General features: G+C 39.2%; 6 non-coding genes across 6 annotated transcripts; 3 read left to right on the forward strand and 3 right to left on the reverse strand.

The window, feature by feature from the left end:
- Positions 1 to 1,996: 1,996 nt before the first annotated feature.
- On the reverse strand, positions 1,997 to 2,084 carry TRNAS-UGA (transfer RNA serine (anticodon UGA)). Its single transcript has one exon. It is a non-coding gene; the product is annotated as a tRNA-Ser (tRNA).
- A 706-nt stretch (positions 2,085 to 2,790) lies between these two features.
- On the forward strand, positions 2,791 to 2,861 carry TRNAG-GCC (transfer RNA glycine (anticodon GCC)). The gene has a single exon. It is a non-coding gene; the product is annotated as a tRNA-Gly (tRNA).
- Positions 2,862 to 2,990: 129 nt separating this feature from the next.
- On the reverse strand, positions 2,991 to 3,064 carry TRNAM-CAU (transfer RNA methionine (anticodon CAU)). The gene has a single exon. It is a non-coding gene; the product is annotated as a tRNA-Met (tRNA).
- An 8,369-nt stretch (positions 3,065 to 11,433) lies between these two features.
- TRNAS-GGA (transfer RNA serine (anticodon GGA)) lies at positions 11,434 to 11,520 on the forward strand. Its single transcript has one exon. It is a non-coding gene; the product is annotated as a tRNA-Ser (tRNA).
- A 1,207-nt stretch (positions 11,521 to 12,727) lies between these two features.
- TRNAT-UGU (transfer RNA threonine (anticodon UGU)) lies at positions 12,728 to 12,800 on the reverse strand. The gene has a single exon. It is a non-coding gene; the product is annotated as a tRNA-Thr (tRNA).
- Positions 12,801 to 14,177: 1,377 nt separating this feature from the next.
- TRNAF-GAA (transfer RNA phenylalanine (anticodon GAA)) lies at positions 14,178 to 14,250 on the forward strand. Its single transcript has one exon. It is a non-coding gene; the product is annotated as a tRNA-Phe (tRNA).
- The last annotated feature ends 9,336 nt before the right edge of the window (positions 14,251 to 23,586 follow it).

A 23,586-nucleotide genomic window follows, 5' to 3' on the forward strand; every position in this document is an offset into this window, starting at 1 on the left:
CTTCTATGCATATTCATGGTGCTATACCGTGGAAAATACTTTATTTGAAGATGGTGATGGTGCAAATACGTTCCGTGCTTTTAAACCCGACTCAAGCCGAAGAGACTTATTCCATGGTCACTGCTAACCGCTTCTGGTCCCAGATTTTTTGGGTTTGCTTTTTCCAATAAACGTTGGTTACATTTCTTCATGTTATTTGTGCCAGTGACCGGTTTATGGATGAGTGCCATTGGAGTAGTTGGTCTAGCTCTAAACTTACGTGCCTATGATTTTGTTTCCCAGGAGATCCGTGCAGCAGAAGATCCTGAATCTGAGACTTTCTACACAAAAAATATTCTCCTGAACGAAGGTATTCGTGCTTGGATGGCGGCTCAAGATCAGCCTCATGAAAACCTTATATTCCCTGAGGAGGTCCTACCCCGTGGAAACGCTCTTTAATGGAACTATAGCTTTAGCTGGTCGTGATCAAGAAACCACTGGTTTCGCTTGGTGGGCCGGTAATGCCCGACTTATCAATTTGTCGGGTAAATTGCTTGGGGCTCACGTGGCTCATGCCGGATTAATTGTATTCTGGGCCGGAGCAATGAACCTATTCGAAGTGGCTCATTTCGTACCGGAAAAACCTATGTATGAACAAGGATTGATTCTGCTTCCCCATCTAGCTACTCTAGGATGGGGAGTCGGTCCTGGTGGGGAAATCGTGGACACTTTTCCATATTTTGTATCTGGGGTACTTCACTTAATTTCTTCTGCGGTTTTAGGTTTTGGTGGTATTTATCATGCACTCATAGGACCCGAAACTTTAGAAGAATCTTTTCCATTCTTTGGCTATGTATGGAAAGATAGAAACAAAATGACCACAATTTTGGGTATTCACCTAATCTTGCTAGGTGTTGGTGCTTTTCTTCCAGTGCTAAAAGCTTTGTATTTTGGAGGTGTATATGATACTTGGGCTCCCGGCGGTGGAGATGTAAGAAAAATTACGAACCCGACACTTAACCCAAGTGCTATATTTGGTTATTTACTGAAATCTCCTTTCGGAGGAGAAGGATGGATCGTTAGCGTGGACAATCTAGAAGATGTAATTGGAGGACATGTATGGTTAGGTTCCATTTGTATCTTCGGTGGTATCTGGCATATCTTAACCAAACCTTTTGCATGGGCTCGCCGTGCATTCGTATGGTCCGGAGAAGCTTATTTGTCCTATAGTTTAGCGGCTCTATCCCTCTTTGGTTTTATTGCTTGTTGTTTTGTTTGGTTCAACAATACCGTTTATCCCAGTGAATTTTATGGGCCCACCGGCCCAGAAGCCTCTCAAGCTCAAGCGTTTACTTTTTTAGTTAGAGACCAACGTCTTGGAGCTAGTGTGGGGTCTGCCCAAGGACCTACTGGTTTAGGTAAATACCTTATGCGTTCTCCGACTGGAGAAATTATCTTTGGAGGGGAAACGATGCGTTTTTGGGATCTCCGTGCTCCTTGGTTGGAACCCCTAAGGGGCCCTAATGGTTTGGATCTGAGCAAGTTGAGAAAAGACATACAGCCTTGGCAGGAACGACGTTCAGCAGAATATATGACTCATGCTCCTTTAGGTTCTTTAAATTCTGTGGGTGGTGTAGCTACCGAAATCAATGCGGTGAATTATGTCTCTCCCCGAAGTTGGTTATCCACCTCCCATTTCGTTCTAGGATTTTTCTTCTTCGTAGGTCATTTGTGGCATGCGGGAAGGGCTCGTGCAGCTGCAGCAGGATTTGAGAAAGGGATTGATCGTGATTTCGAACCTGTCCTTTCCATGACTCCTCTTAACTGAAACAATAGATCAAACCAGATGGAAGAAAAATCGATTCAATTTCATTACATCTATCTCCCATATCGGCGGGATAGGAGTCTTTTCAAATACTCTTTTTCCAACTGGATCCTTGTAGCTCGGCTATATACAGCCGAGCTATTCTCTTTTTTTTTTTTATTGGACCGGTAAATGCAATTGTTGAAAAACAAAAGGAGAGAGAGGGATTCGAACCCTCGATAGTTTTTTTATCTATACCGGTTTTCAAGACCGGAGCCATTAACCACTCGGCCATCTCTCCCGGGGACAACTTCTATTCTACCCCTTCGTATAATCCCTAACTATAAGCATAAAGTCGGGTCGATACCAACTATACCTGTGACATATGATGATTTTTCATCATCTGGAATGGAAAAAAAAGAAACGAATTTCCCTCTCCTCTCACACTCAAATATCAAATTGAAAAAGTTTGAAAGCTCGATCAATTTATGGTCAAATCCTTTCCATAGTGCATTTGATCAGAATTGAAAATTGGGGATCGGATGGTATAGTCTATTCAATCTGTTGGGAGCTTGTAAGATCACAACCATGACTATTGCTTTCCAATCGGCTGTGTTTGCATTAATTGCTATTTCATTTTTACTAGTGATTGGTGTACCTGTTGCACTTGCCTCTCCCGATGGTTGGTCAAGTAGCAAAAATGTTGTATTTTCGGGTGTATCATTATGGATCGGATCAGTCCTTTTTGTAGGTATCCTTAATTCTTTCATATCTTAGATATGTTCTAGATGTTTTAGGTTCACACTCCCTCCCCCTCCTCCCGGAGGGCTTTATAGCTTTTCTGAAGGGCCTTTTACTTCAGGCCCAAGGAGGAGGGGTTTTCCATATCCGTAATTGAATTAATAATTGGACCATTCAAAAATGGTATCTACTTACGAATGGGATTGAACATATATGTATTTTCCATTTCAATTATATGAATATATAGATATTCATATAATTGAAATGCGGGTATGGTTGAATGGTAAAATTTCTCTTTGCCAAGGAGAAGATGCGGGTTCGATCCCCGCTACCCGCCCTTCACATGGAATATGAAAAAGAATAGTTCATGTATTGATCGTTTCTTTTCCTCACTTATAATTCAATTATAAATTTATAAGTGAGAGAGCAATCCTTTCCGGACCAAAATACTTCGTATGTTCTGGTCTGGCGGAGACAGGATTTGAACCCGTGACCTCAAGGTTATGAGCCTTGCGAGCTACCAGACTACTCTACTCCGCACCATTGATTTATATCATAATCAGAATGGGTACACAAAACAATAATGGGATATAGTACCCCTATCCCTATATAGGGATAGGGGTACTATATCCCATTATCACAAGAAACTTCAATTACTTTTTTCTTTTCCTACCAACTCGATTTTTTTATCCCGGGCAATAAACATGCGTGGGCCATCTCACGGAGTATGTGTCCGGACAATCCAAAGTCTCGATAGTTGGCTCTAGGTCTTCCAGTCGAAGAACAACGTCGATGGAGACGTGTAGGTGCACTATTACGTGGTGAAGATTGCAATTTTCTATGAATTTCCCATTTGTCATCCAATGATGACACTTTGCTTTTTTCCTCCAAAGATTGACGAATTAAATGATATTTCCGTTCCAGTGCTTGTCTCTTCTTCTCTCTCTGAATGAGACTCTTTCTCGCCATAATAGTTCAGTTGGTACTATTACCTACCAGGAATCAAAATATAGATCAGATTTTAGATGGAGTAATATTATGTTGATTACTTTTTCTCTGTGGGGTATTGTCATTGTATCAATGACAATACCCCACAGAGAAATTGATGAAGAAGAATTAACCAAATTTACCTGATGTAGAGGCAATTAAAAAAGCTGCATAAGTGAATATATAACCTACGGAAAAGTGAGCTAATCCAACTAATCGTGCTTGAACAATGGAAAGGGCTACTGGCTTGTCTCTCCATCGAACTAAATTAGCTAAAGGCGTGCGTTCATGGGCCCATGCAAGAGTTTCGATCAGTTCCTGCCAATATCCACGCCAGGAAATAAGGAACATAAATCCAGTAGCCCAAACAAGATGCCCGAATAAGAACATCCACGCCCAAACAGATAAACTGTTCATACCAAAAGGATTGTATCCATTAATAAGTTGTGAAGAATTTAACCATAGATAATCTCTTGACCATCCCATTAAATAAGTGGAAGACTCATTAAATTGTGCTACATTACCCTGCCATAATGTTATATGCTTCCAATGCCAATAGAAAGTAACCCATCCAATAGTATTCAACATCCAGAAAACTGCTAAATAAAAAGCATCCCAGGCCGAGATATCGCAAGTACCACCCCGTCCCGGACCATCGCAAGGAAAACTATAACCAAAATCTTTTTTATCTGGCATTAACCTGGAACCACGCGCATCCAAAGCACCTTTAACTAGGATCAATGTAGTTGTATGCAAACCTAGAGCAATAGCATGATGAACCAAAAAGTCTCCAGGACCAATTGTTGAGAACAATGAATTATTATTATCATTAATAGCATTTAACCAACCGGGTAACCATATGCTCTTACCTGCATCGAATGATGGACCACTTGTTGAAGATAGGAGTATATCGAAACCATATAACGTCTTACCATGAGCAGATTGTATCCACTGAGCAAATATGGGCTCGATCAAGATTTGTTTTTCTGGAGTACCGAAAGCAAGCATAACATCATTATGGACATAAAGTCCCAAGGTATGGAAACCTAGTAATAAACTAACCCAACTAAGATGAGATATTATAGCTTCTTTCTGCTCCAACATTCTCGCCAATACATTATCCTTATTCTGTTCCGGATTATAATCCCTAATGAGGAATATAGCTCCATGAGCAAAGGCTCCTGTCATAATGAACCCGGCAATGTATTGATGATGAGTATATAATGCAGCTTGGGTGGTGAAGTCTTGTGCTATGAATGCATAAGGGGGTAAAGAATACATGTGTTGAGCTACCAAGGAAGTTATAACCCCCAAAGAAGCTAAAGCAAGACCCAATTGAAAATGAAGAGAATTATTGATTGTGTTATAAAGACCCTTATGTCCGCGTCCTAATAGGCCTCCTGGAGGAACATGTGCCTCCAAAATATCTTCCATACTGTGACCAATCCCAAAGTTGGTTCTATACATATGACCAGCAATTGAAAAAACAAGTGCAATAGCTAAATGATGATGAGCCATATCAGTCAGCCATAAACTTTGAGTTTGTGGATGGAATCCTCCGAGAAAAGTTAGAATAGCAGTTCCCGCCCCTTGGGAGGTACCGAATAAGTGACTACTAGAATCAGGATTTTGAGCATAGAGATTCCACTGACCTGTGAAAAGCGGTTCTAAACCTTCGGGATGCGGTAATACATCCAAAAAATTATCCCATCTGACGTGCACTCCCCTTGATTCAGGAATAGCGACATGAACTAAATGCCCTGTCCAAGCTAGAGAACTGACTCCGAAGAGTCCTGACAAATGATGATTGAGACGGGATTCGGCATTTTTGAACCATGAAACACTTGGTCTCCATTTAGGTTGTAGATGTAACCTACCCGCTATTAAAAAGATGACAGAAAGAAATAGCAAGAAAAGAGCTCCAGCATAAAGATCTTCGTTAGTGCGTAAGCCAATGGTATACCACCACTGATAAACACCGGAATAAGCAATATTGACCGGACCGGGAGCACCTCCTCGGGTAAAGGCTTCTATAGCTGGTTGACCAAAATGAGGATCCCAAATTGCATGAGCAATGGGTCTTACATGTAAGGGATCGCGTACCCATGCTTCAAAATTGCCTTGCCAAGCCACATGGAACAAATTACCAGAGGTCCACAGAAAGATTATTGCCAACTGACCAAAGTGGGAAGCAAAAATTTTATGATAAAGGCGTTCTTCGGTAATATCATCATGACTCTCAAAGTCATGTGCGGTCGCAATACCGAACCAAATACGACGAGTAGTTGGGTCCTGAGCCAAGCCTTGGCTGAACTTTGGAAATCTTGATGCCATATACTTTTCAAATCCTCCTAGCCTTTATCCTATTGCAATAATTCTTGCCAGGAAGAACGCCCATGTTGTGACGATTCCACCCAGAAGGTAATGAGCTACTCCTACAGCACGTCCCTGTACAATGCTCAAGGCTCTGGGCTGGATAGCAGGAGCAACCTTCAATTTGTTATGGGCCCAAACAATAGATTCAATGAGTTCTTGCCAATACCCACGGCCGCTGAATAAGAACATTAAACTGAAGGCCCAAACAAAATGAGCACCTAAAAATAAAAGACCATATGCAGATAATGAAGAACCATAAGATTGGATCACTTGAGAGGCTTGTGCCCATAGAAAGTCACGGAGCCACCCGTTAATCGTAATGGAACTTTGTGCAAAGTTTCCTCCCGTAATATGAGTTACCACTCCCTGATCACTTATATTACCCCAAACATCGGACTGCATTTTCCAGCTGAAATGGAATATTACTACCGAAATTGCATTGTACATCCAGAATAAACCAAGGAAGACATGATCCCAGGCAGATACTTGACATGTTCCTCCTCTACCAGGTCCATCACAAGGAAAGCGAAAACCCAGATTCGCTTTATCAGGTATTAAACGGGAGCTACGGGCAAATAGAACACCTTTAAGTAGGATTAAAACAGTCACATGGATAGTAAATGCATGAATGTGATGTACCAAAAAATCCGCGGTTCCTAATGGAATTGGTAACAAAGCCACTTTGGAACCTACTGTCACCAAATCACCACCTCCCCAGGTTAAGCTGGTACTCGCTGTTGCACCAGGAGCTGTTGAACCAGGTGCTGAAGCATGAGTGTTTTGTATCCATTGCGCAAAGATAGGTTGTAATTGTATAGCAGTATCTGAGAACATATCTTGAGGACGTCCTAGAGCGCTCATAGTATCATTATGAATATACAGACCAAAACTATGGAAACCTAAGAATATACATACCCAGTTGAGGTGTGATACAATTGCATCACGATGTCTAAGAACGCGATCTAATAAATTGTTGTATTGAGTAGTCGGGTCATAGTCTCTTACCATAAAAATCGCTGCATGTGCAGCAGCGCCAACTATGATAAACCCACCAATCCACATATGATGTGTGAACAGAGAGAGTTGGGTACCATAATCAGTAGCTAGGTATGGGTAGGGAGGCATCGAATACATGTGGTGAGCTACAACAATAGTTAAAGATCCTAACATAGCTAGGTTAACAGCTAGCTGAGCATGCCACGAGGTAGTTAAGATCTCGTAAAGACCTTTATGGCCCTCCCCCGTAAATGGACCTTTATGAGCTTCTAAAAGGTCCTTGAGATTATGGCCAATGCGCCAATTGGTCTTATACATATGACCGGCTATCAGGAAAAGAACTGCAATAGCCAAATGATGATGCGCAGTATCGGTCAACCACAGACCCCCCGTTACTGGATTTAATCCTCCACGAAAAGTCAAAAAGTCTGAATATTCCGACCAATTCAGGGTTAAAAATGGGGTCACTCCCTTAGCAAAACTGGGATAAAGTTGAGCCAAAAGATCGCGATTGAAAATAAATTCATGAGGAAGTGGTATCTCTTTAGGATCCACTCCAGCGTCTAGAAGTTGGTTAATGGGTAGAGAGACATGTATTTGGTGTCCTGCCCAAGATAGAGATCCAAGTCCTAGTAACCCTGCTAAATGATGGTTCAACATGGATTCTACTTCCTGGAACCAAGCCAATTTTGGGGCAGCTTTGTGATAATGGAACCAACCAGCAAAAAGCATTAACGCTGCAAAGATCAATGCACCAATTGCAGTGCAGTAAAGTTGTAATTCACTGGTTATTCCAGATGCTCGCCAAATCTGGAAGAACCCAGAGGTTATTTGTATCCCTCGAAAACCTCCACCTACATCCCCATTCAATATTTCTTGGCCTACTATTGGCCAAACTATTTGGGCACTGGGTTTGATGTGAGTGGGATCAGCCAGCCATGCTTCATAATTGGAGAAACGAGCGCCGTGATAGTACATCCCACTTAGCCAAATAAAGATGATGGCTAGTTGACCAAAATGAGCGCTAAATATTTTGCGAGAAATATCTTCCAAATTATTAGTATGGCTATCAAAATCGTGAGCATCAGCATGTAAGTTCCAGATCCAAGTGGTAGTATCAGGACCTTTAGCTAGCGTCCTTGAGAAATGACCAGGTTTGGCCCATTTTTCAAAAGATGTTTTTACAGTATCTCTATCCACTACGACCTTTACTTTCTTTACTTCTGGTTCCGGTGAACGAATGGTCATTGAATTCTCCTCTTTTCGGACGGGACTTAAATAATAAGAAACCTGCCAATAGCAATTAGTGAACTTACGAGAGATATATCTCAACTCGTTTCTCCCTTTATTTTCTAGTTTATGACTGGAGCGACTATGATACGGGAGTCAATCTGAGGCAGGTGTTCAATTCTATTATGACATATCTTTTGAGGTGCTCAATGGACCGCGGGCTTTTTTGCATGAAAAAGCCTTTTTTTTGTAATTTTAAAAAAGCAACGGTGATTATTACACTACACCGTTTCTAGATGGATAAATAAATATATCTGTATATATGGATATATATATATATTTATTTATCCATCTATTGATACTCCTCCGTATGTCCCATATAAAAGGCCATCCATTATAAATCGTTATTCATGGATCATTAATGAAAAAAATATCCAGCCAGATGGATTTTACCCCTATTAAGAAGATCCGTCAACAATCCAGAATCAGAAAAGGTATTCTTTTTATATTGTAAATATATTCCTATAAGATGTCGACGAAATAGAATCTAATTTTTGGGAATATTCTGGAAAAATCCCATTGATTTCGAGTCAGATATTCAATAATGAAAACGATTTCCCAATAATAGAAACTCTCATTCTCCAAAGCGTCCTGTAATCTTTAACCAATTTTGTGCTTCGATGTAATTGCCCGGAGCAAGTGCTATAGCTTGTTCCCAATACTCAGCAGCTTGATCGAACCAAGCCTCCGCAGTTTCAGGATCTCCCTGTCGAATGGCCTGTTCTCCTCGGTCGGGATAGGTAAACTTGGAAAAGTTTTCTTCCCTCAGAACCGTACTTGAGAGTTTCCTACCTCATACGGCTCAATCCACTATTCTTTAGTCCTCTACCAAAATTTCCAAAGAATTGGAGATGATTCATTGGGAGTTCATATTAACCAAAGGACCAAAAAAAGTCAATGACATGAGTTTCTGATTTAACTTCCAATCAATTCAATGATCAGGTTCTATCTTTTCTCCTACCCTCAAAAAGATGAAGTATATCTCTTTCTATACTTCAGATTGATTGTCCAAATCAAAGTCTTTTTGCAAGGTAACTATCTCAGTTCCGTATAGAATTTTTGGAGAGTACTCTCTGGCTGGAGTACTTCACATCTTTAGGATCTGATGCTACACCGCTGCTCAATAGCTTAGTAGATCAACTCTATTACATAAGTTGATTCCTGATTCTTGTCAATGAGCAGATTTGATCGTATCAGCCCGAACCTTCTTTCAATAATTGATCTTTATGGTGCTTCCATCATCAATTGAATTTATTATCCATGGAATATTTAGGCTCTATCTATTCATATTCGGGCTCCTATGAGAGTTTTTTTCGCTACAGCTGATAAAATACCGTTACTTGGGACGGTGCATATGTAGAAAGCCTTTTCTTTTGTCCTTACTCAGTTATTAACTAAGTTATTCTATGGTACAGATAGTCGCACGTAATGACAGATCAAGGCCGTATTATTAAGAGCTTGTGGTAAGGATGGGTTCCGTTCTAATGCTTGGAAATAATATTCCAAAGCCTTCGTATGTTCCCCATTACTTGTATGCACAAGACCTATATTATATAGTATATAACTTCGATCATAAGGATCAGTTTCCAGTCGCATAGCTTCATAATAATTTTGTAAAGCTTCCGCATATTCCCCTTCCGATTGAGCTGACATTCGTTACGGTCGTTCATTCCATTGAAATGATCTCCGCTTCAAAACCGTACATGAGATTCCCACCTCATACGGCTCCTCCTTTCTTTACAGTAGGTAATATGGGGAGTAATCCGTGGAATTGAAAAAAAAAAAAAAAAAGATTCTGACCCAATATTATGAATTAACAGGGGCTAGTGTATTTCCAATGAATCTCTAGCCATCCTTCTTGCAAAGATTCTTTTCCAAATACCAAGGATCTTACTACTAGGAATGGAACCTCTAACAATTTCTTTGTTCTTAACGCCCTGTATTCTCCGGGGATTAATCACTTCAACAATCTCCGATGGTTCCATTATAAGGGTATCCGAAGTACAAACGAGATGGATGTTTGTTGTCCCAACCATTCTCACTACCCTTCAGAAAAGGGTAATGCATATGGGCTATAACGAAGCTTTTGTGTTGTCGATTTCCATACGTAGTGCTTTCTCCCCTCATGCGCGCCTATCAAATAGGTTCAACTATACAAGCAAGGCCTATTGCATAGGTGTAACCTTTCGCTCGGTACTAAAATCCTCAGGAGATGAAAGCATCTAAAGGTGCATTGACCGGGGATACACGACAGAAGGAATTGTTCTATCTCCAGAACTCACCTTCACTGAGCGTAAGTTTTATTTTACCCAATTTTTATTCCCGAATACCTTACCTTTTCTTTCCCCAAAAAAGAAGAACGGAAAAAATATCAAATCACACCATCTCTGTAATAGGTAAATGCTTCTTTCTCCCCCGGAGCCATCGGGATTATTCGCAATAATATATCTGCTACAATTGTGAAGGTCTTATCAATAAAATTGTCATTTCTCTGAGATCTAGGCATAGTCAATTACAGATTTGATAATTTCCTTCATTCCCTTACGCAAATGATTCCATGAACGAAATTTTTTTCTGGTGCACAATACCATAAAATGGATTTCCTTACAATCGTAAATATGTTCTCATTCTATCTATTCCAATCTATTCCAATCTATTCCAATCTATTCTTTAAAATTAGAATAGATAGGGAATAAATTGAATAATTGTTCATTAGTAACATGAATAATAATGGAAAAAGGCTCGTATTGAAAGAATAATAGATTGGGTAAACTCGGGAAGTCCAGTTCGATTATGATCCGAACAAAGAAAGAGTTAAACGATCGAGCATTGCATAATGAGGATGAAATGCCTACCCAGCAATTGTGTGCTTTATCCATATAGATAAAAGAATATCGGGAAAATATAGTCATCATGACACAGGATCATTGCCAAAGAATTAGTTCTTATACAATTGATAAGATGATCACTACAGATCTATATATTATCATAATATGGAATGGATCAGTTAATCTGTCTTAAATTCTTGATTAGGCGATCCGAATACGTCGGATTAACCGGGATGATTGAGGATTTCCTAAAATAAGAGGAAGTTGTAAAAAATGTCCTTTCGTCTTTCCGGGGGGGGATTGAATCATTACCTTATTTATTATCTATTTATTTCCGAAAGATTGAACTGTTCGTACCCGAACAAAAAGAATTCGTTTCGTAAGGAAGTTGCTATTGACTCATTTTATTAATTAGAACCAAGAGATCTCATAGGAAAGATGGCCGAGCGGTTCAAGGCGTAGCATTGGAACTGCTATGTAGGCTTCTGCTTACCGAGGGTTCGAATCCCTCTCTTTCCGTATCTTCGCCCTACTATCTATTTTCTTCTCATCCATTGTTTTTCCAATCTATTGAATCCCAATAGGACTATTTCCTAATTCCAGGATCAATCTACCTCTATTTGTAATAGAGAAAATAGAACGAACATCGGTTCGTGGTATGGGAAAAGTAAAGACTATTTTAAGAAGCAATAAAAAAAAAGTATCGCGGATAACAAGTAACGTACGTAAGGATTATAAAATGTCTCCTTCGGGGAAGGGAAAAAGAAGGGAGAAGAACATAATTTCCAGATGCCCAGCAACCAACCCACCCCTCTCTTTCATTTCATTCTCGATTCAAGCTTGACGGGAATAATACTCTACGACCAGCAATTCATTAATCTTCAAATTGATCCATTTACTATCTATTATTTGATTGATGAATCCTTTATATTGTAAGGAATGAAAAGTCAAATGATTTGGCAATTTATCCCTCTGGAACAGATCTATATTCTTCTTAATGATAGCTCTCAATCTTTGTTGATCTCTTATAGTAATCACATCTTGAGGTTTGCAAGGGTAACTTGGTATATCTACCATATGGTCATTGACCCGGATATGTCCATGATTCACTAATTGTCTAGCTCCGGGAATGGTGGGAGCCATACCCAATCGAAAAAGAATATTATCCAAACGCATTTCAAGTAATTGCAATAGGACCTGACCCGTTGAGCCTTTGGCTCTTCTAGCAATACGAACATATTTCAGCAATTGTCGCTCTGTTAGTCCGTAATGAAAACGCAATTTCTGTTTTTCTTCTAGCCGGATACGATATTGAGATATTTTCCTGGAAGAAGACCGGTTCATAGAATCCTTTCTGTTTTTGGGTCTTTTACTAGTGAGACCTGGTAAAGTTTTCAGACGACGTATTATTTTTAAACGAGGTCCCCGATAACGGGACATAGAAACTCCTTATTCAATTAACAAATAGTGCTAGAAAGAAGAAAGAATAGTATAACCCGTATGAGTACTACTGGAATTCTTTTATATGGAAAACGAAGATCTTTCTCCAATTTGTTATTGATCCTAATAGCTCCAATCATTTCATTCATCCCGTTCCTAGTTGGGAGTAAATGATCATGGCATGACGGACCCGACGAACGATCGTAAGAGTATTCTCCATTCCATCTTGATCCTAACAAAACTTTGTGGATTATGGAAATGAGAGGAACGGAACGGAACGGAAAAGAGCCAGCTATCGGGATCGAACCGATGACCATCGCATTACAAGTGCGATGCTCTAACCTCTGAGCTAAGCAGGCTCGATGGAATATCACTCCCCATTTCATTGGGGTGAGATCCATAGATTCCTTTGGAATCCTAACGATTATAGCGCGAATCAGATTCAATGACGCAATCCAGATTACGATTACAACGGAACATTGTTTGAATGTAGATTCTTTCAAGGGAAAGAAAGGAGAAGTAAGGGTCAATTGATATCGATCGTTTTACTCACTCTTCCAAATCGACTAGGGGAGGATAATAACATTGCATTTCAAATGGATAAATAATATAATGATTCCCAGTCATATTCGATTGGGGTAGAGATAGAGAAGGGGAGAGAAGGGGAGTAGGGGAGTAGGGGAGGATATTTCTCCCACCCAATATTGAGCAAATATCCAATGAATAATGCTGATGGATATTACATAATAGGATTAGATCAAGGTATGATCTTGTTCTTCGAGAAGGGGATATGGCGGAATTGGTAGACGCTACGGACTTGATCGAATTGAGCCTTGGTATGGAAACCTACCAAGTGATAGCTTCCAAATCCAGGGAACCCTGGGATATTTTGAATGGGTAATCCTGAGCCAAATCCGGTTCATGAAGACAATGTTTCTTCTCCTAAGATAGGAAGGGGATAGGTGCAGAGACTCAATGGAAGCTATTCTAACGAATGAATCTCATTTGGTCCAATACTGTAGTTACTGTAGTTATAGAACGATCTATTTACACCTCAAAAATGGAGAGAGATGTTATATAACATCAGACAAAACTGGCGATCAGAACTCGTTCCAAGCATTTTATTCATAAGATAGATGCCAGATTCGAGTTGAAGTACTGATTTGACATTAAGTAATCCAATTATGAACTTATCTACTCTAGATGAATAATTTAATTATTTTTTGGAATAAATGGTTGGACGAGGATAAAGATAGAGTCCAATTCTACATGTCAATGTAAACAACAATGCAAATTGCAGTAGGAGGAAAATCCGTTGGCTTTATAGACCGTGAGGGTTCAAGTCCCTCTATCCCCACCCAGGTTCGTTCCCGAACGGACTGATCTATCTTCTCCAATTCCATTGGTTCGAATCCATTCTAATTTCTCGATTCTTTTACCTCGCTATTTTTTTTTCATGAAGAGAAGAAATTAGAACATGAATCTTTTCATCCATCTTATGACCAGTTGAGTTGATCTGTTAATAAGCTGATCATATGATCAATTGATTTTGTGATATATGATCTACATAGATTAGATCATTTTGAAATTATTCAATTGCAGTCCATTTTTATCATATTAGTGACTTCCAGATCGAAAATAATAAAGATCATTCTAAAAACTAGTAAAAATACCTTTTTACTTCTTTTTAGTTGACACAAGTTAAAACCCTGTACCAGGATGATCCACAGGGAAGAGCCGGGATAGCTCAGTTGGTAGAGCAGAGGACTGAAAATCCTCGTGCCACCAGTTCAAATCTGGTTCCTGGCAAGATGTAAATATCCATGTCTCCATATCCATCTATCTAAATCTATTCTATCTAGATGTATATCTACATACGGAGACACCCCGATCAAAATAGATAGATGGATCAATCTGTTCTCTCCCTCTTCTTTGCTCATATTGTCCCTCTCTGTCCGTTCCAATTGAATCACGATACTCTGTACATATAAAAAAGTAGGATCGAGAACTCAGAAGTCAAGATTTGACGGTGGGACTGATAATTCGGCACTAGTCGGAATCTATTCATCCTATTCCATCCGAATCGAAATGGGATAGATTATCCCAATGATAGATCTATAATTGCAGAGTTGAAGTAGATCCAAACGTTGCAGAGGGTATCTCGAAAGTAGATTCGAATTGAGGTTCATAAGATTGATGTAATAACTTTTGACCATAGTTTCTAGTATGAATACTGGATCCAATATGATGATCCCTATGATTTATAGTGAAATATTTTATTCTTTCCTTGTTGGAGTTCGGGCCTCATATATCCATCGAACTATCTTTTCTTTCACGAAGTTTCGTTATAGCATCTATAATAGCCTCTGGTTCAGGTGGGCAATCTGGCGAATAGACATCCACAGGAATTAACTTATCTACTTTGCGAACGGTACTATAATAATCTGTACCAAACATTTCTCTGTGATAGTACATGCTCCAGGGCAACTACATATTTTGGTTCCGCATTTGAAATATCACTACAGAAGGAGCCTTTTTCATGGTCACAGTCCCCGCTGTTATAATGAGGTAAGCTCGTCTAGGTCCAGATCTTGGTACCGGACCGTAACGATCGGAGTCGAATCGCGAATCTATTAATGAAGCGAATTTGATGAAACCACAATTAATACTGTAAAGGAGCGTTCATAAACTGGAGAGTCTGGCCCAATTCGTTCGACAGATCGTTTGGGGTAGTTTAAATATCTGGATTCAAAATTGTTTGATCGAGTAAAGGTAACTTCATAGGATTCATCATTGGCTTTATGTCATTTTGTACTTCCCTCCCCCACTCGGAAATTAAGGACCATTCCAATGTTCCTCTTCGCCACGCATGGACTGAACCAACGATGAAAATAAGCACGAGAATTGAAGCTCCTATAAATGCAGATATACCCTGTATACTAGAACTCATAGCCCATAGAGAAAGGGAGACTGTTCCAACATCAAGAACAACAAGAACTGGAGCGAACATATAATGATCTTAGATCGGATCCAAGTATCTTCCCATTGGTTCGATACTTGATTCGTAACTAGTAGTCCGGTTCTTGACCAATGGGAGCCAAAGCTCTGGAAATAAAGGATGCAAGAATAGGTAGGAATGAGACTATATATTAATGAAAATATCCAGCCAGAAAGTATTATATTAGGGAAATAGGAACATGAATATACTCCTTTGAAATAGATCAAATTCTTATATTTTTACGTCAACTTCTTCATTATTATCCCACCCACCATGAGTGGAAGACCAAAGGACCGAACAATAAATACAATCAATTCTAATTGATTCACATATTTTGTTTCGTCCATGGCTTATTATCAAATTAATTCAATGAAATGAAATGTTATTTGAATGTCTATTGAGAATATTTGACATGAATCAAGTATGAGAGAAAGAATGTAAATGGGTCCCAATCCCGAACTACCCAATTTTAGATCTGAGTCTATACTCATATTATAGAATGAATATGTTGATGATCTTTATCCAGCATCCATGGCTGAATGGTTAAAGCGCCCAACTCATAATTGGCGAACTCGCGGGTTCAATTCCTGCTGGATGCAGGGGAACTGCACATATCCATTATTGATGGAATGGGAAGAAGTATGAAGAATAACACCAAACAATACAATTGAAGCATACCAAGCCTTTCAATAAAATGAATGAAAGGCTTGGTATGCTTCAATTAAGCAATACACGATAACAATCCATCAGAGTATTATCCACCTATTGAAATAGATTCAACAGCGGCTAGATCCAGAGGAAAGTTGTGAGCATTACGTTCGTGCATAACTTCCATACCTAAACTATGATATATCTGTATAATTAAATTGGTATATGATCCGATATAATAATAGCTACAGGCTTTACGGGAAAAAAAAGAAGAAAAGGAGGGAAAAAATTTATGGATGAAGTGAAATATCCAGTACTTACGGAGAAAAGTATTCGTCTATTGGAAAGGAACCAATATACTTTTAACGTCGATTCGCAATCGAACAAAACAAAGATTAAAAATTGGATTGAAAATTTCTTCGATGTTAAAGTAATAGCTATGAACAGCTATCGCCTCCCTGAAAAAGGAGGAAAGAGAGTGTCAATGATAGGACATCCAATACGTTGTAAACGTGTGATTATTACACTTAGAACCGGTGATTCTATTCCACTCTTTTCAGAACAATAAGATTTCAAATTTGAAACTAAATGGCCATCCGTTCATATAGAATTTTAACTCCGGATACACGCAATAGATCTGTATCAGGTTTCGATGGAAGAGTGCAGTTGGACCCGCAGAAGAAATTGACCTCTGGACAACATCATTGTGGGAAAGGTCGTAATGGAAGAGGAATTATTACCGCAAGACACAGGGGAGGGGGTCACAAGCGTCTGTATCGTCAAATTGATTTTCGACGGAATAAGGAACACATATCAGGAGAAATTGTAACCATAGAATACGACCCTAATAGAAGTGCATACATTTGCAAGGTGCATTACAAGAATGGCGATAAGATGTATATTCTGCATCCCAGAGGGGTCATGATTGGAGATACTATTCTTTCTGGTCCAAAAGCTCCTATATCAATAGGAAATGCCCTACCTCTGAGTGCGGTTTGAATTATTAATTTACGTGATCGGAAGCAACCGATTGGGTTTACAGCGAAACCTATAAATCTATCACTGATCCAACTAGGACACTTTTACGGGACGAACCCCAAAGGGAAACTGAGGATAAATGACAGCAGGTGATTGGATTCAAAAATTGTTCATATCGGATCATTGGTTCCGAAGATATAATAATATGGAGAGGACCTGATTGTTTGTCCGAAGCATGAACAAAATGGGATAGAGGCACCCTCTAAAAAGACAAGTTACTCACATTTGATCTGATGGTCAGAGGCGGATTCGGAGCTGGACAGTGGTAGTAATTCCCAAAATAAAAAGATGGGGAGAGGAAAAAAGTAAAAAGAGAGAGAAGAGAAAAAGATGTTTAATATGCCTCCTACGTTATCCATAACATACGAAAGTATTAGCGTAATTTGATAAAGTCATTCATTCTGAATGCTACATAAAGAATATAAGCCAGATGATGGAATAGAGAGACCTAGGATGTAGAGAATCGGGACATAGAGAATACAATAGATGCTCCTTCTCATCTCGATTATATTTATTCAATATATGTGAATATAATATACATCCAGAAAGCTGTATGCCCTGAGAGAGGCTTGTACAGTTTGGGAAGGGATTTTTATTCATCGGAATAAGAGTCTACTTCAACCAATATGCCCTTAGGCACGGCTATACACAACATAGAAATAACACTTGGAAAGGGTGGACAATTGGCTAGAGCGGCAGGTGCTGTAGCAGAACTGATCGCAAAAGAAGATCGATCGGCCACATTAAGATTACCATCTGGAGAAGTTCGTTTAATATCTGAGAACTGCTCAGCCACAATTGGACAAGTGGGTAATATCACTGCAAACAATAGAAGTTTCGGTAAAGCCGGAGCTAAACGTTGGTTGGGTAAGCGTTCTGAGGTAAGAGGAGTAGCTATGAACCCTGTAGACCATCCTCATGGAGGTGGGGAAGGAAGAACCCCAATTGGCAGGAAAAAACCTGTGACCCCCTGGGGCTATAGTGCACTTGGAAAGAAAAGTCGGAAGAGAAATAGATACAGTGATGCTTCAATCCTTCGTCGACGTGAGTAAGAATGGTTGGATATCCATAAAAAAAAAAGGAAAGAAAGGTAATTGATCATGGCACGTTCACTGAAAAAAAATCCTTTTGTGGCTAATCATTCATTGAGGAAAATTAAAAATCTAAACATAAAAGAAGAAAAGAAGATAATAGTTACTTGGTCCCGGGCATCCGTCATTGTACCCGCAATGATCGGTCATACAATTGCTGTTCATAATGGGAGGGAACATTTACCCATTTATGTAACAGATCGTATGGTAGACCACAAATTGGGGGAATTTGCACCTACCCTACTTTTTCAGGGACATGCAAGAAACGATAAGAAATCTCGTCGTTAATTGAGAAAGACTTGTCATTCATTAGGGAGGATGGAGTCAATGGGAAATAATAGTCCAGGTCCAGAGATACGAGCTTTGGCGAGAAATATACGTATGTCTGCTCATAAAGCGCGTAGAGTAATTAATCAAATTCGTGGTCGTTCATATGGACAAGCACTTATGATATTGGAACTGATGCCTTATGGGGCCTGTTATCCCATATCACAATTAATTCATTCTGCGGCGGCGAATGCAAATCACAATATGGGTTTGAACAAAGCCAATTTACTCGTTGGTAGAGTCGAAGTGAATGAGGGTGCTGTTTTTAAAAGGATTCAACCTAGAGCTCAGGGACGCGGTTATCCAATACAGAAACCCACTTGTCATATAACTATTGTATCGGAGGAAATCTCCAGATCGAATGATCCGATTATGTCAATAGAATCCCGAAAAAAAGGATATGTATGGCGCAGAAAATAAATCCACTTGGTTTTAGACTTGGTGTAACTCAAAATGAGCGTTCCCATTGGTTCGCACAACAAAGGAATTATTCCAAAGATCTCCGAGAAGATCAAAAAATACGTACTTGCATTGAAAACTATGTACGAACGCATATAAAGAGCTCCTCGAATTATGGAGGAATTGCACGTGTAGAGATTCGCAGAAAGATCGATTTGATTAAGGTCAAAATCTATATTGGATTTCCCAACTTGTTGTTAATAGAAGGTAGGGGTCAAGGAATTGAAAAATTAAGAAACGATGTACTAAATATGCTCGATTCTGTGGACCGAAAACTTCACATTGCTATAGAAAAAGTTGCGAAACCCTATAGAAAACCTAATATTCTTGCAGAGTATATTGCCCTACAACTAGAGAAGAGAGTTCCATTCAGAAAAACAATGAAGAAAGCTATTGAACTGGCTGAACGGGAAGAGGTAGAAGGTATTCAGATCCAAATTGCAGGACGTCTCGATGGAAAGGAAATTGCCCGGGTCGAATGGGACAGGGGAGGTAGGGTTCCCCTACAGACAATTCGGGCTAGGATTGATTATTGTTATTATCCGGTTAAAACCATCTATGGAGTTTTAGGGATAAAAATTTGGATTTTAGAAGAGTAGGAATAATTGGTCTTTTTTTTCCAATCTGCCCGATCATGGATCATCAATTCTATCAGATCGAATAGAAATTAGATTTACCATTTTGGAACCGTGCTATGCTTAGTGTGCGACTCGTTGGAATCGAGCTTTTCATTCTTTTCCGAAGTTATGTTATGGAGAACTCGAAATAAGAACGGATTGGTCTCTATAAATAAACTAGAGACTAACTCATTGCTTCATATTGCCAAGATCCAATAACTATGGGTAGATACTATCACCTCGTAAATACTTTCTTCCAGGAGAGAAAAAATGTTTGATCTCTCGTGAAGCGAGAAAGGTGTTTGGTAATGCGGAAAAAGAAGAAAAAGGAGAAATATTCTCCCAATATTGTATGGTTCATTAACTACCCTCCAAAAAGCAGTGTGATAAAGCATAAGAATCATCCTGATTCATTCAAGCAAGATTGAAGGAATTCAGTTTATGAAGGAGAAAGAGCTTCGGGTCAATGGAAACTAAGGAAATTGATTCCGTAACAGATGAAAAGAAAGCTCCATTGCGGAGGGAAGACCTGGGCATTTAGATAGAAGCTATGGAACGATGGAACCTATGACTGCATAAGATCATATAGGAATCTTAATCATTCATTGGATAGGATGGCGAAATAAACCAAAAACCAATTAATCTCATTGGAGTCTATAGGTAAGTCGACCCCATGGAGCAAATACTGGAAGAGTAAATATTCGCCTGTGAAATTCTTTATTAAGACATTGGATGGAAATTTAAGAGTTATTCGTCCTGTAAATTAGATTCTATATACAATATGTGTAATGCATAGATATAGACTCATTTATCTACACATTGATTATTCACGAGGAGCCGGATGAGAAGAAACTTTCATGTCCGGTTCTGGATTAGAGATGGGATCAAAATACTATTAACCATCGACTATAACCCAAAAAGAACAAAATTTCGTAAACAACATAGGGGAAGAATGAAAGGAGTATCTTACCGCGGCAATCGCATTTGTTTCGGTAGATTCGCTCTTCAAGCACTTGAACCCGCTTGGATCACATCTGGGCAGATAGAAGCCGGACGAAGAACGATTAATCGTTATGCCCGTCGTGGCGGAAAAATATGGGTACGTATATTTCCCGACAAACCTATTACAATGAGACCTGCAGAAACACGTATGGGTTCCGGGAAAGGATCTCCCGAATATTGGGTATCTGTCATCAGACCAGGTCGAATACTTTATGAAATGGGCGGAGTATCCGAAACCGTCGCTAGAGCAGCTGCTAGAATAGCTGCATACAAAATGCCTATACGTACTCAATTTGTTACTACTTAACCCAACCCATCCATACAGAATCAAAGAGTTATTTCTGGTGGAAGAAGATTACTAGTTCGTAAGAACTCTTCCTTTTTTTTTCATGTTATCTGCCGAGGTAAAAAATATTTTGGAGGAAAAATGATTCAGTCTCAAACTTATTTGAATATAGCGGATAACAGTGGAGCCCGAAAAATAATGTGTATTCGAGTTCTAGGAGCAAGTAATCGTAAATGCGCTCATATAGGTGATGTTATCATTGCTATAATTAAAGAAGCAGTACCTAACATGCCCCTGGAAAAATCGGAAGTAGTTAGAGCCGTAGTTATACGCACCTGTAAAGAATTTGAACGTGACAATGGAATGATGATACGATCTGATGACAATGCAGCCGTTGTCATTGATCAGGAAGGAAATCCAAAAGGAACTCGAGTTTTTGGTCCGGTTGCTCAGGAATTGAGACAATTGAATTTCACGAAAATAGTTTCATTGGCTCCCGAAGTATTATAAGTACTGATAGATCTTGTAAGAATCTTTGACTTAAGGTTCATCAAATGGTACATGGATCAATTAAATTCATTGCACCTCAGGCATATTCCTCAAAGAAGATCGAACATGCCTTTTATATCGAGACCAGGAATTCCTAAGAATTCGTTCGTCATGGGTAACGATACTATTACCAATCTAATTACTTCTATAAGAAACGCTGACATGGTAGAAAAAGGAACGGTTCGAGTAACAGCTACTAATATTACCAAGAACATTGGAAGGATCCTTTTACGAGAAGGTTTTATAGAAGATGTTAGGGAACATCAGGAAGGCCAAAAATATTTTTTGATATCGACTTCAAAATATCGGAGAAGGAAGAAAAGGACATATATGACCACGTCAAAGCGTACCAGCAAACCTGGTTTGAGAATTTATTCTAATTATCGAGAAATTCCAAAAGTTCTAGGTGGAATGGGGATCGTAATTCTTTCTACTTCCCAAGGAATTTTGACGGATCGAGAAGCTCGACAGAAAAAAATTGGAGGAGAAATTTTATGTTATGTATGGTAATTAATCCAAATGTTGTCCAAAAATATTTATTCTGTAAGATATCCCCATAGTATGAAAAGTCGTAGCAAGTCGAGACACCATTCATCTTCATCCAAGCACGTTAGTCAAGTTTTTGAATCAAAAGAGGAGGAGATTCGATGAAGAAACAGAATCTGATCCATGCGGAAGGTTTGGTTACTGAATCACTCCCCAACGGTATGTTTCGAGTTCTGACAGATAATGGATGTCAGATTCTGACTCATATTTCGGGTAGGATTCGACGTAATTCCGTACGAATACTACCAGGAGATAGGGTCAAGGTCGAATTAAGTGCTTATGATTTAACCAAAGGACGTATAATATATAGACTTAGCAACAAATCTTCAAACGATTGAATCACCTTTTGAACATCCGATAGGGATCGAGAATCACAGATGAAACAGACTCTCTGTCTCAGGAAACAAAATGTAATATGAGCAAATTGGAGGGTCACAAATATGAAAATTCGTGCTTCTATTCGTAGAATTTGTGGAAAATGTCGACCAATTCGTAGACGGAAACGAGTTATGATAATTTGTTCTAATCCGAGACATAAGCAAAAACAGGGGTAATCCTCTTCTATATCAATTAATGGATCTAGTGGTAAAATAGATTTCGATATGCATTTTTCGAACTGAACTCATAATGATTAATATGTCAAAAACTATAAAAAGAATTGGTTCACGTAGGAATGAACATCGAGTACTCAAAGGAGTTATTTACGTTCAAGCAAGTTTTAACAATACCATAGTGACTGCTACAGATGTACGGGGACAAGTTCTTTCTTGGTCTTCTGCTGGTGCCTGTGGATTCAAAGGTACAAGGAGAGGTACACCATTTGCTGCCCAGACTGCAGCAGAAAATGTTATTCGTGCATTAATGGATCGGGGTATGGAACGAGTAGAAGTTATGATAAGTGGCCCTGGTCGAGGGAGAGATACAGCATTACGAACCATTCGTAGAAGTGGCATACTATTAAGTTTTGTACGTGACGTAACCCCTATGCCACATAATGGATGTAGACCTCCCAAAAAGAGACGTGTGTAAGAATTGAATGAATTTCAAGAGAAAGAAATGATTTAATGATCTGATCAAATATTCTTGGTATGATTCGAGATGAAATCTCAGTCTCTATTCAGACACTACGATGGAAATGCATCGAATCCAGAGCATACAGTAAGCGTCTTCATTATGGCCGTTTTGCTCTATCCCCGCTCCGCAAAGGTCGAGCCGATACAATAGGCATCGCAATGCGAAGAGCTTTACTTGGAGAAGTAGAAGGAACATGTATCACACGTGTAAAATTAGAGAACATAAAACATGAATATTCCGCGATAATAGGTATTGAAGAATCAGTACATGACATTTTGATGAATCTAAAAGAAATTGTATTTAGAAGTGACTCGTACGGAATCCGAGAAGCTTCTATTTATATTGTTGGACCCAGAAATGTAACTGCTCAAGATATCATATTACCCCCTTCTGTGAAAATAATTGATACTACACAACATATAGCTAGACTTACTAAATCAATTACTTCTGATATCAGATTACAAATTGAAAAAAATCGCGGATATATTATACATAGTCCAAATAATTATC

Source organism: Pinus tabuliformis, chromosome 5_1, assembly GCF_031772625.1.
Source record: "Pinus tabuliformis cultivar Carrire ecotype Pingquan chromosome 5_1, CPIR1, whole genome shotgun sequence".
Taxonomy (NCBI): Eukaryota; Viridiplantae; Streptophyta; class Pinopsida; order Pinales; family Pinaceae; genus Pinus; species Pinus tabuliformis.